Below are 14356 nucleotides of genomic sequence, written 5' to 3' on the forward strand. Positions count from 1 at the left end.
TGATGTTGTATTAGGAGTCCAATGGTTACAATTTTTAGGGATGATAACTTTTAATTTTCAAGCAATTTTCTTGAATTTTTTCTGGGAAGAAAAGGAAATTGAATTAAGGGGTATCAAAGGTAAACATAGAAACATAATTAGCTATAATGTCATTAAAAATATGTTGAAGAAGGAACAATGAGGCATAACTGCATAATTATGCTCACTAGATGTTCAAACATTTAAGTCGTTCGTTTCTCCAGATCTCCAAAGAGTCCTTGGTGATTATTCCAAGGTATTTGAGATTTCCAAAGGTCTTCCACCTATTAATGATCACGATTATGTTATTCACTTGGTTCCTAGAAGGGTTACTCAAAACATTAGACCTTGTAGATATCCATATGCCCAGAACAGTGAAATTGAACGTATGTTTGAAAAAATGCTAGAGGCGGGTATAATTCAACCTAGCAAAAGTTTAATCTCTTCTCCAATAGTCTTGGTGCATAAGAAGGATGGATCATGGCGTATGTGTTCAAATTATAAACATCTCTATAAGCTCACTATTAAAGATAAATTTTCCATTCTTGTCATTGATGAATGTTTGGATGATCTAAATGGAGCAATTTACTTCACCAAGCTATATCTTTGCTCATGATATCATCAAATTATAATGAAGACATTCTAAAAACAACATTAAGAAATCATGAAGGTCATTATGAATTTTTGGTCATGCCTTTTGGTCTTACTAATGAACCTTCCACATTTCAAGGTTTGATGAATTATATTTTCAAACCCTTCCTTTGAAAATTTGTGTTAGTATTTTTTTATGATATACTATTCTATAAGAAGTCTTGGAAAGATCATCTTCAACATGTTGACGGGGTTCTAAAACTATTCGAGGAGAAACAATTGTATGCAAAACCCTCCAGACGTTTCTTTTGGGGTACAAGAAGTGGAATATTTGGGTCATATTGTACCTCGTGAGGGTGTTAAGGTAAACCCTAACAAAATTAAAGCCATAAAGGAATGGAAAATCCCCACATCCTTCAGGCATATTCGAGGATTTCTCAGCTTGACAGGGTATTATTGCAAGTTTATTAAGGATTATGGGAAAATAAAAACACCACTAACAACATTATTGAAGAAAGAAGAATCTTTTTGGACTCCATGAGCAATTGAAGCCTTTGAACATATTAAAGAGGCAATGTGTCAAGTACCAGTCTTAGCTACAATATACTTCAAAAAAATATTTATTATGTAATGTGATTGCTTAGGAAATGGAATTGTTGTTGTTTTAATACAAGAAGGAAGACATGTTTCTTTTAAAAGTCATCCAATCAAGGGAAATTATTTACACAAACCTATTTATGAGAAGGAAATGTCGACAATACTACATGCTCTAAAGAAATGACATTGTTACCTAATGGGAATAAACTTCAAGGTAAAAACATATCATGATAGTGTGAAATACTTCTTGGAACAAACATTATCTTCAGAGGAGAAGAAAAAATGGGTCACAAAGATGTTGGGTTATGACTTTGAAATCATCTACAAAAAATGGAAGTAAAATGTTGTTGTAGATGTACTCTCAAGAAGGGATGAGGATGTGGAAGAATTTCTCTATGCCAATTCTATTATCCAACCTAATTGGATAACTAAAGTAAGGGCCAAATGGAAGAATGATGAAGAATTCTGAACAATCATTCAAAAGTTTCAGTAAGATCCTAGTGCATCTGATACATTTATCTAGAAAAATGATTCATTATGGTACAAAGATCACTTATATCTATGTAAGAACTCCCAACTCAAATAACATGTTCTTTTGGAATTGCACACCTCTACTATAGGAGGGCACTCAGTATTTTTTTAAAATTACCATAGGGTCAAGAATGATTTTTATTAGGATGGCCTTAAATCTGATATTCAGAAGTTTGTGGCAGAATGTTTGGGTTTCCAACAAAATAAAGTTGAGACAATTAAGACCTTGGGTCTTTTACAACCATTAACCATTCCAAATCAACGTTGGGAAGAAGCCTCACTGGATTTTATCATAGGTTTACCCAAGTGCAAAGGAAAGAGTGTCATCATGGTGGTAGTTGAGATACTTACCAAATACACACACTTTTGTGCACTATCTCATCCTTTCAAAGCCAATACAATCACTACTACATTTGTGGAAATAGTTCAAAAGATACATGGAAACCCAAAGATTAATGTAAGTGACAGAGATCCCATTTTCATTGGAATTTTTTGGACAGAGTTTGTTAGTGTCAGTCTTTGAAGCCTTCCACTAGTGATCAAACATGCTATTACAAAGTGGTCTTAGGGTGTCAAAGTCAAATTTTGTCATTTCATTTAGTCTTCAAGTAAAATTTTGGTCACTAGGTATTATGTCTAGGATTTGTTTTCACTCCTTTCGAAGTTTTCCAAACGTCGGTCCTTATCACCATTCGAAATGAGTGTACCATCATTAAAAGAATTTTCATCATCATTTCAGGTTCCAATGGGTCATTTAACACCTTGTTCGTGCTTTAGTTGTACTTGGGTAACGCTCATTTCCCTCTCCTAGGGTTTTGAAGGTAATTTCTCTTGGATGGTCAAATCATCAACAAAACTTGTATCTTGATGCTCATACACCTTCCCCTATCCTTAATGTACCTTCTTAATCACTTCCCATCACTGATATCCTTCAAATTCATCATTTTCCCACAAACCCTAGCTTTTTGCTACAATTTGACAATTTTCTAGGCTAGGCCTGTGTTTTTCCCTTTTGGACCCCTTCCCCTCACTCAATATTTGAAATTCCACTTTCCCCTACTTTCTAACATCCCTCCATACTTCCCAAAATTTTCTCAAGAATTCAAAAGCCCCTTATCCCCTTCATTTCCCTTCATTTCTACGAATCCCCTGTTCCACACATCGGGATAGGTTTTATTCAAATGATGTTTTTGAGAAAGAAAAAATGAATTTGGAAAAAATGTGAGAGGTTTTTTTTCAAAATAGGCCAAGGAAGAAACACCTCCTTCACTTTTTACATAGGTGTCATGGTTTTAGAGAAATGTCAAAAATATTGTTGCCTCAAGAGGATTGCTGCACCTTTGGAGGGACCTTGGTAAAAACAATATTTTTGCTAGCCTGGCTAGCCAAATGACTTTCTTGATGAGCCAAATGATAACTAGACACAAACATATTTCCAATGAGCTATCATGAGCTCAATTTGGATTTGATAAAGTCCTTCAAAAGTTGACTGCAACAACACTCTACATTTAGTCAGCCTCATTTTGCACATTTTAACCAGTCTTGGGAGATTTGATTTTTGACAAGGAAAATGAACTCCCAATTGAAAAATTCAAGATGTTTTGGAAATTAGACTCAATAAGCTTTCCAACGAGCTATCACATGCCCAATTTGGACACTAGGAAGGACTCCAAAAGCGGTCTGCAAAAGGCGACGCACATAGGAATAGTGGCGCTGCGCATTGGACGGTCTCTGCCAGTGCAAAATAACAAGGGTGTTGTGCATTGGATTGGCACTGCGCACCTATTGAAACCTCCCCAAAACACTGCCAAATCACCTCAAATTGCCTCAAATCTTCAAGTTAGCCTGTTACAAGTAAGTGAATTGATCCTCCTTGTTGAAGAAGTGTTTTTGCACGAAATTTTGTTGGCCTTTGCTCATAAAATTCAAAACCCTAGTGTGCATTGTTCACTTACTGTCAAGGTTCATTTACTCACTGTTCATCAAGTTTTATTCATCCATCTCTGCTATTGGTTCCTAAAACCTCATACACTACATATTAAAACCCTACCCTCCATATAAAACCCTATCCTATATACATCTCGTTCCCACACATAAACTCCTATACCCTACCCTCCATACAAAACCATACTCACTCCCCTAAACCCTACGTACTCCATAGATCCCATTCTCACTCCCATTCACCCTCACCTACTCATCCTAAAATCTCTTCATACTCATCTTTCATCCATCCACCCTATCTCATCATTCACCACAAGTGTTCACAAACAATGAAAAAGGTCAAGTGACTAGGCAACAAAGAGGCAAGGCTTTGAGAAGCCAAAAGGAGCAAAAAAAATTAGAAATACTAGCTAATGCTTCATTAGCTCATCAAAGTAGTTCTTGAGGGTGCCTTGTGCCAAATTTGGGACAATTTTGAAATTTTGAAATTTGAAACACACGAAAACCCAATAGGTGCACAGCGCCACTGGCGTTGCGCTTTTGACTGGAGCATCCTTTGAGAGAATGGTTTGTATTTTTGGATTCAGCATGAAAAAACAAGCAAACCCAGAAAGTTTCATCAATTTTGGAGCAGATCTTGGTCACCTAAAGGCCAAAAAACCATCAAAAAATGACCTCTCTGCCACTTTTTTGACACACAGGAAGAAGTCTTGGGAGATTCCATTTTTGAGGGGGAAAATGACATCCAAATCCAGAAATTCAAGTTGTTCCAAAAAGTAGACTTGACAAGATTTCCAACGAGCTATCCTGCACCCAATTTGGACATCGGGAAGGTCCCCAAAACTAGCTTGGAAAAAGCGTTGTGCATTGGATCAGGGGTGCTGTGCATTGGATGGAAATTGCCAGTTTGGCTCCAAAATCAAAATTTCGCCTAGATTTTTTGTAATTTGAATTTTGGGCTCTTTTTAGGTAAATCTATGAATGTAATTGATGCTATGGGATGTAAATATAATTTCAAAATGACTCTTAGAGGTAAATTCATCATTTTGAGGTGGTTGGGGAGGAATGAATCAGTTTCCATGGTTTTAGAGGCAAGTTGTTCCACTGCCTATATTCCTGCTCCTTGTTTAGAATTAGTTGAAACCACTCCTCTCTTCATGGATTCGACCCCTGATGGCTAGCACAAGTGGTTTTGTGCCTATATTATGTACTTTCTTAGTCATTTGTAAAGGTTGGACTCTTGTGGAAGCTCTGAGCTCTATTGTATATCTCTACAACAGTTGGCAAGGAATAAAACCAGGTTTCATAGCTATTTTTGTGGGATTCTTGTGATATTGAGTTTATGTATTTTTTCTTCTTTGTAATGAGTTTCTCTAATGTTTTATATGTATCCACATCTCTCTCTCTTCTAAACTAAATGAATCAAGGTGAATAGACAAAATACACTAATTTACAGTGCTTTGTCTTGGGAATGCATTTGGTTTTCTGTGTTTTTCAACAGTTTGAAGAGGATTCATGCTCCTCATGCCCTCTTCAACCCCTCAGTAGTCTAAATCTACCATCTTAACCAATTTCTAGTACATGAATCCTTTGTCTACCTCTCCCCACCGAACATGTCTGTATCCCTAATTTGATTTCCTAGACCCAACCTACCTGCTCCATTTGATCCAGCAACCAATCATCAAAATCAACCAAAAACCCCTTGAGCTACTATACCTAGCCTAAAAACTAATTTCATTTCAGTCATATTAACTGAGACTTACAAGGAGAGAGCCCTCTCCTGACCTGGTAGGGCTAGCTACCAAGTTAAGCGTGGTTTGTGGTTATCATAAGATTGCCTCCCTTCAGCCTGAGGTCGATCTAGGCACTAACAGAGCTATTTTCTTGTCTTAGTACTCAATTATCTCATAGCTCAACTTATCATCCTCAATATGATGGGTAAATCGAGAAAGTGAAAAAATAATTGGAAGGATATCTTCGTTGCTTTGTATATGATAAACAATCACAATGGGTCAAGTGGTTACCTCTGGAAGAATGGTGGTATAACACTTCCATATCGTAGAAAAATGACTCCATTTATGGTGCTTTATGGATATCATCCACCATCCATCACATCGTCTTTAAGAGACAATTGCAAGGTTCAAGCAGTGGAATATCACATCGAGTATCAACAACAAGTTCTCCAACTCTTAAAAGATAACCTGACTTTGGTGCATAATCGAATGAAACAACATGAATATCAACATCACAGTGAACGAAGTTTTGATGTGAGTCATTGGGTATTTTTACGGCTACACTATACAAACAAATGTCCCTCAAGAAAGACAAGAAGGATAATAAATTATCACCCAAGTACTATGGCCTTTACAAGGTGTTGCAAAGGATTGGTATTATGGTATACAAATTGGAGTTTCCAACATCTTCGCGAGTACACCTAGTTTTCCATGTTTCATGCTTAAAGAATGTTATAGATGAAAATCTCCCAGTTCAAACTATATTGCCAAAACTTGACAAGGAAGGAAAAATCATATTGGAACCTGAAGCAATCATAGAAACAATAATATGGTAGCTACATAATCGATCAATTTCAAAGTATCTCATTAAATGGAAGAAATTACCTATTGAAGATTCCACATGGGAGGACGAGTGTTTCACACGAAAGCATACATAACTACTCAAGGGTTTAGAAAAACACTCTTTTGAAGGAGAGGAGGATGTTAGGTCCCTATAATACTAGTATATCCCCCATATTGTTATTGTTTTACACCATAGAACCCCCATATTTTTCTTGTTGTGCCCCATAGAATCCCACTATCGTTATTGTAGAGCCCTTACATTGTTATTGTTATGTAGGCCCTAATTATATTTTGACCCTTTAGACTCCTATATATATCAGGGAGGTTTCGTCATTTAAATCATCTGAGGCTCTAATTATATTTTGACCCATGAGACTCCTATATATACCGAGGAGGACTTGTCATTTGAATCATCCAAGAAGAATTCATTTATGTGATGTAAAAGGAGATTTCCCCCTCAAAGAGGCTTATTTTCAAGTTGTTGATCTATGTTTCTTCTTTTTTTGTGATATGGTTATATCAAAAAAATTCCTAGCCAACTAATCCTTTAACCTATTGATCCGAGCCTTTTTGTTGTTGTTGTAACAAGCATATTTTCAACATATAACAGTAACATAATGAATATACCATTCAAACATTTGATGTAAACACAATGGTCATACTTAGTGCTAATATAATTTTGGCTTACCATGGAAAAATAAAACTTCTTGTACCATTTCCTAGGAGACTGCTTTAGTCCATATAGTGATTTTAGAAGCTTGCAATTAAACTTTCTTTTGGAATGTTGAAGAACATTTTCTAGTTGTTCAATTTATTTGTCCTCATCTTAATCTCCATGTATAAATGTCATTTTAACATCTAACTAATCTAACTTAATATCAAGTAAAGAAACTAGTGCTAATATGATATCGATATAAACAAGCTTAACAACTAGTGAAATTTTTTCACAGAAATAATACCTTCTATTTGAGAACACCCTTTTCTACCAACCTAGATTTATATCTTTCAACTTTACAATCAACACATTTTTCAATTTGTACACCAAACAACTTTTGTATCTTTTGGAGGATCTACAAGGACTAAGTTTTGTTTTCCTCCAAGGCATCCATTTCTTCTTTTATTGTTATTTTCCATTTAGCACTTTCAAAGTCATTTATTGATTCCTTATAACAATAGGGTTTCCCATTGTTAATAATCAAAGCAATAAATGAAACTTAATCATTATACCTTTTAGGAGGATTCTTTTTTGATGTAAATATTCTTAATGTTGGTTGTGGTATTTCCACATTTTCTTGAATATTTTCTACATCCACAGGCTCTTCTTCATGAGAAAATTCTTCTTACTTCTTACTTTTAATAGATAATTGATTCCTCAAAAGAATTTGTTTATTTAGTGGTACTTCTTCTTGTTTCATATAAACTTATGTAATGCCTTATTTAAAGAGAGGGGATTCAATAAATACTACATTTCTACTAATAATTATTTTGTGGGTAGTAGGATAAAATAATCTATATCCCATAGCTAAATCATCATAAACAACAAAGACATACTTCTTTGACCTGGGGTCTAATCTAGAACATTGGTTTTTAGAAGTAAGAGCATAAAGTTCAAAACTAAAATAATTTAAATTTTAGTAATCACGATGGCTTGTCCATATCTCTCCATGAATCTTATAATTTATGGCAATCAATGGTGAAAATTTTACTAGACATAAAATTTTAGTGAGTTCTTCCCACAACTCTTGCTACAAATTGGAATCATTGAGAATTCTCCTTACTCTCTCTAGAAGAGTTATGTTCATGCGTTCTACCATGCCATTTTTCTAGGGAATGTATATTGTGGTTCTATGCTATTCAGTCCCAATTTATTTGTAATATTTTTCAAATTTCAAAGATGTAAACTCACATCCATTATCTATTCTCTAACATCTACTTGTCCTACTAGTTCTCTTTTCAACCCAAACTCTAAATTGTTTAAATTAAACACTTTATATTTTCTTTTAACAACATAGACCCACACATTTTTAGAATAATAATCTATAAATGTTACAAAGTATGATGATTTTCCAAAAGAAACATCAAGGGATGGTCCCCACACATATTGATGTATATAATCTAGAATACCTTTACTTATATGACTACCTACTCTAAAATTTTGTCTACGCAACATAAAAAAAGCACAATGTTTACTTCAGTTCGTATTCAAAATTTTTATATTTGGAAATAATGTGTAGTTTATCATCACCTATTGCCTTTTCTCACTCATATGACCTAGTCACTGACGCTACGAATGAGAGACTTCCATTTTGTCCTCAAATACCATCATTATTTCATTTAGTTGAATAATGCCCTCTATCTTGTAAATTTTTTCAATATTTGTAGCCTCCATAACCACCAAGCACCTAGCTTGTACACCTTTAACACTCCAACTTGACCTATAAATTTGAAATATCCTAAATGAAAAACACCCAAACAAATGAAAATATTTTTCATCTTAGGTACATATCTTACCTCTATGAATTTCCTTACAATACCATCAAACAATTTGATCTTAATTCTTTTAACCCCAACTATATTACAAGACATATTATTTTCCATGAGAACAATAACACCATCAAATATATTGATAAGAATAAAACCATATTCTATGTTGACACATGTCATGTGAATTCCCAAAATGTAATAATCATTCTTCATAGTATTATCTTTAAATAGATAAAACTTCATCAACCATACCTAAACTTGTTTCAACTACATTTGCTTCCTTTTTGGAGTGTTCCTTGGATTCCTGCCTCTTTTAACAATATTTTTGAAGATTTTATAATTTATTACAGTAGTAACATTTAATTTTAGTATTCTTTCCATTTTACTTCGATCTTGATGCACCTCTTGATTTCTCCCCCTTTTCTTTCTATTGATCCCTAACCACCATTTCTTCTAGTGTGGAGGATTCTATATTGGATTTCCTTCACATATCCTCAAACAACAATGCTCCCACAATACAATCATAGTCAATACTATTAATTTTACTAAATCTAATAAAAGTTATTAAATGATCCCAATATTTAGGAAATGAACATAATAACATGGCTAATTTATCTTCATCATCGATTTTTACATCTATACTAGTTAACTGGCATATAAGGATATCAAAATACATTTAAATCATCAACAATTTTAGTACATTTCTTCATTTGTAAACTATAAAGTTTCCCCTTCAAGTAAACTCTATTTTTCAAGGATTTTTTTATATATAAAGGCTCTACATTCTCCTCCACAATCTTGTTGCTCTTTCCTCTCTAATAATATTGAAAAGATCATTATTTACCAAACACAATTAAATGGTATTGAGAAATTTTCCATTCATAACTTCTTAGTCCTCATCAATCATACTCATAAATTTCTTTCTCTTACCATCTAATGCCTAATGCAGTCCTTGTTGCACCAACAAATCTCACATCTTGAGCTTCAATAATTTGAAATTATTCTTTCCATTAAACATCTCCACCTCAAACCTTGCATTCATTATCCTTTATATCAAATCTCTCATCCTCCATAAAATATCTACAATTTTAAACTCCATAGTGGATATAATTCTACCCCTTCTTTTACTGCTCCATAACCCTCAATCCAACTCTTATTTTTGCATACAATGGCCTCTTAAATCTACATATAATTTGACCTTGCTTCTTGACAACTCAATTTTTATAATAAACCTTCATTGTGGTATGACAACTTTTTTACAAATATATGGCTTAAAAAAAATTAGCCTTATTTGGCCTCCCCTGGGTCAAATTTTGTTAAGTTTTGTGAAATATTGTAAAGTCTTTGCATTTTGGGGAGTGGAGCACGAGTAGCGCAAGTCGATAGGAGTCAAAGGGGCTTTAGGAAGGTAAAATCCCCTTAGTTTGTTAAGAGTCAAGTTGTTTTGAGACCTGCCCATGGTTCACGGACCATGGTATTGTAATGAAGAAGAATATAAAAGGAAGTCATAGAAGAGTCATAGGGGTAGAATGATATAGAAGCATAGCATGATTTGAGTCTGTTTTTGTCTATTTTGTACTTGGGCAAAGGGGAAGGTTCCTACAGCTGTGTGCACGGAGACCTTGGTAAGTACACAGCTGAGTGTGCAGGCCCCTGCAGTTGTGTGTGCAGGGTTGGAAAGACTATAATTGAAGATTTAAAGCATAATAAAGTCTTGTTTTGAAGAACTATCTGTGTATCTATGTATCATTATTTTCTCTCTAAATTTACTATATTTTTTATCTGCTGAATGAAATTAATCTGGAAAATTATTTAATAGATTCGCAAAGATGTAGATCTATTTATTTTTATGGTGTTATGCATGTTTAGCGCAATCGGTGAAGGGCATAAATCTACTAACTATTAATTGTTGTACTTTCTTGGTTTTAAGGGTTAAGGGTTTGCGAAGGTCAAGATAAATCCCTAAGTCTAGTAGAAACACATCACATAGTCCTCTGGATGCAGAAACCTGGTTCTAACATCCCCTAATACTACCTCGGGTGAGACTGCAGCCTACGTTATGCGGGTTGTTGCCAAAAGGGCCAGTAGTGTAGGGTTTTGTTGGTTAGTGCAACTAACTCTGAACCCGGGTTCAAGCCCCCTCAAGCCAACAAATGGTCTCGCAGCCAGGATCGGTATCTAACTGAGGAATCTGTGATGTAGCATAAGTGGATACTGACTAAGAAGGAGATTGAAAAGTGGATAGATCGGAAGTTGCACGAGTTTGCAGCCCAAGAAAACATGCATCCGCGCATGTTAAAAGAAGAGTGGTTGCAGAGATATCTATATACAGAGGAACACAAAGTTTTATTCTGCTCTTTTGCATGTGAATTATATGAATGGTTGGCTAAATTGGTGGATGGTCAACCTACCTGGAAGTTGGATAACCCTATTGTGTGGACTCTAGAGTTGGTGAAGCACCTGGAAGGATCAGAAAACAAGGTCACAAAGGTTGTCGATTATTGGATCGATAATATTTTGGGTGAATTTATTACTGAGTTTGTGATTGATACGTCTCCCATTTATACCGAAGTTGAACGCTAGTTTTTCAAAGGAGCAAGGGGTAAGTATCTAAAGTCTCTGAAAAATTGGATTAAAATGCTATTATGCTAGAAACAGATTATGCCACTAAATTAATGTTTAGACGAGACTCGACGGGAGATACACGAAGTGGGAAAACATTCAGAAGAGATCTAGATACAAGTGCTGAGTAAAATCCTTTGTTGGGATCATCTAATAGTGATGAAGAAAGTAATAGTTTAAAGACGTCTCAAGGTGCACCACAGATGATAGATCAGGCTATTACAGGAATACCACATCCATCCACTCCACCTTCGCCATCACCTCCACCTCACACACCTACAACTCCACCTCCACTATTTAGCATGGTAAACAATATGAAGGTGCCTATATTCAAGGGTCTGGGGACAGAAGACCCTGATTAATTTTGGTTTGTAGCAGATGTTGTGTAGAACTTAAATAAGATAACGTATCACGATATGAAGAAATCACAACTGGTCACAACATTGCAAGACAGGGTGCTGAGTTGGTATATTAAGTACAATACGACTCATCTAGCTATGTCAATGAAAGACACGAAAGATGTGTTGAATAATGAATTCAAAAAGACTAAGTCTCAAGCCCAGTTTGTGACTGAGGTCAAAGAAATTAAGAAGAAGGTGAACGAATCTACATGGGATTTTGACCAAAGGTTGAAATGGATTTTACAACAAGCTAATATACAAATCTCAGATGAGCAACATAAGGATTGGTATATTGTTTCGTTGTTACCCCATTTGAGATTACCATTGTCACAACTGAAGGTTGGATCACAGGATGAAGCACTGGAAATTTCTATGAAGTTGGAGGCTTCACCTATTCCGGATACAAATCTGGGAGTGCAACAGATTCAATCGCAGTTAGCTAGCATGCATATGGATTTGCAGGATCTCAAAAAGGGGAAAGGGGTATAAAATGAGACCCGTGTTGAAGTATGGTGCCTAAAGTGCAAAGGGAATGGTGATGACAAGGATCATTTCCCAGTATATTATAACTATCTAATTAGGGGAGGTCCTATCCCCCTGAAGCCAGAAAATTCCACTGGATCAAGTAACAGTGTAGTGCCATGGTGTGCTATCTTCCAAATAACAGGAAAGCACTTGACAAACAATTTCCATTTGTTACAGAAGTTCCTACATACTCCCCAACAAGTATGTTGCAATATTTGTAAGTATGTAGGCCATGATGAGTGCAATTGTCGAAGCTATGTGTTAATGATGGAAAAAACTCCGACATATAGAGTACAAGCTGAGACATGTCCTTAGCAGGATCAACATGCACCTGCAACACATGGAGGATTCCAAGGACGAGGAAGAGGACAAGGGGAGGAGCTGGAGGAGGTCACAGACAGATTATTTGTTACAATTGTGGGGAACTAGGCCACTTTGCGCAAGATTTTCAGAACCCGACACACCCTTCTTCCTAATATTGCCGACAGTTTGACCATGTTATAGAAGATTGTCCCGTACTCATCGCAAAGATGCAAGAGAAGAAGAACCAATAGCCCGCTCAGAACATCCAAATGATGAGATCATCACCACGCAAGGATGGGCCTAGTGTTGATATTATTATGCGAAGCAGTATAGCTACTATGGAAGATAAAGCCACAGGAAAACAACCAAAAGAAAATATATGGGGGTGCAAGGCTAATGACAAAGATGTTGAATTTGATTTACATAAGGCAAAGGAAACTTTTATGGAGGCGAAAAAGATCTTTGTAGATTCAGGAGCTTCCACATCAAAGACTTATAGTGCACCAACAAAGAAGCCTGAGGAAATCATTGTTGTGCAGAAAATAGATCTTGTAGTGTTAACATCCTTCTTACAGACTTGCATGAAGCTCCTAAGGGGCCAGAAAGCAATGGAGGGATTGCAAGAGTTAATAAACAATTGTGTTGGCAAGGGTAAGTCGTTGCCTGAAAAATGCGCAGTATATAAAGGAGACAAAAGTAAGAAATCAAGGCTGCAATATTCAAAACACCTATAGAGCCTATCACATGGGTACAACCAGAATGGAGTACACAGCTGTACCATGCTCTGGAGAGCTATAATGTTACCACAAAAGAAGGCAAGGAAGACCCTAGGAAAATTAGTATCCTTGAGTAAGAGGGATAACGCAAAGTCATTGGGCCTAAGGTAGAAGTTCCTGACATTTTAAAACCCTTGAAAACCAAGCAAGTGAACATTGGGGTGGAAGCACGGCCGAAGTTCATGAATATAGGTGATTACTGGGATGAGGACACAGTTGACAAGGTCGTGGAGCTATTGTGGGAATATCAGGACTTGTTTCCCACAAAGTTCTCTGATCTGAAGGGGGTAGTAGGAGACCGGGGTGTTATGAAGGTCAATCTAAATCCAGATGCGAAACTGGTAAAGTAGTGCACATACTAATTGAATCTTAAATACAAAGAAAAGGTGTGCGGAGAGCTAGATAAGATGCTCGCAGTAGGGATAATTGATCTTGTAGAAGAATCATATTGGGTTAGTCCTATGGTAGTTCAAGAGAAGAAGACAAAGGGTGAAATCTGGATCTGCATATATCTAAGGAAGTTGAATGATGCTTATGTACACGATCCATTCCCTACGTTGTCCACCGATGAAGTATTGGAAAATGTTGGTGGTCAAGAAGCTTACTCTTTTACAGATGGATTCTCAGGTTATCACCATATCAAAATTGTGTAAGAAGATCAAATTAGTTACCTTCACCATAGAATGGGGCTCTTTCTAGTATACAGTTATGCCCTTTGGACTTAAGAATGCCCCTGTGATCTTTTCTACGGTAGTAGTCACAAACTTTAAGGAATTTATTCATAAGTTTTTGGAAGTCTTCTTTGATTATTGGACGGTGTTTGGGTTAGTGAAAAAACATGTTGCAAGTCTTCGCCTAATGCAGGATACTTGTCAGAAGTATCAGATCTCCCTAAATCTGAAGAAATGTATGTTTTGCGTACCATATGGGATAATTTAGGGCCACATTGTTTGTAAGCAAGGGTTGATGGTGGACCCTGCCAAAATTGATG

Source organism: Pinus tabuliformis, chromosome 7 (genome assembly GCF_031772625.1).
Source record: "Pinus tabuliformis cultivar Carrire ecotype Pingquan chromosome 7, CPIR1, whole genome shotgun sequence".
Lineage (NCBI taxonomy): Eukaryota > Viridiplantae > Streptophyta > Pinopsida > Pinales > Pinaceae > Pinus > Pinus tabuliformis.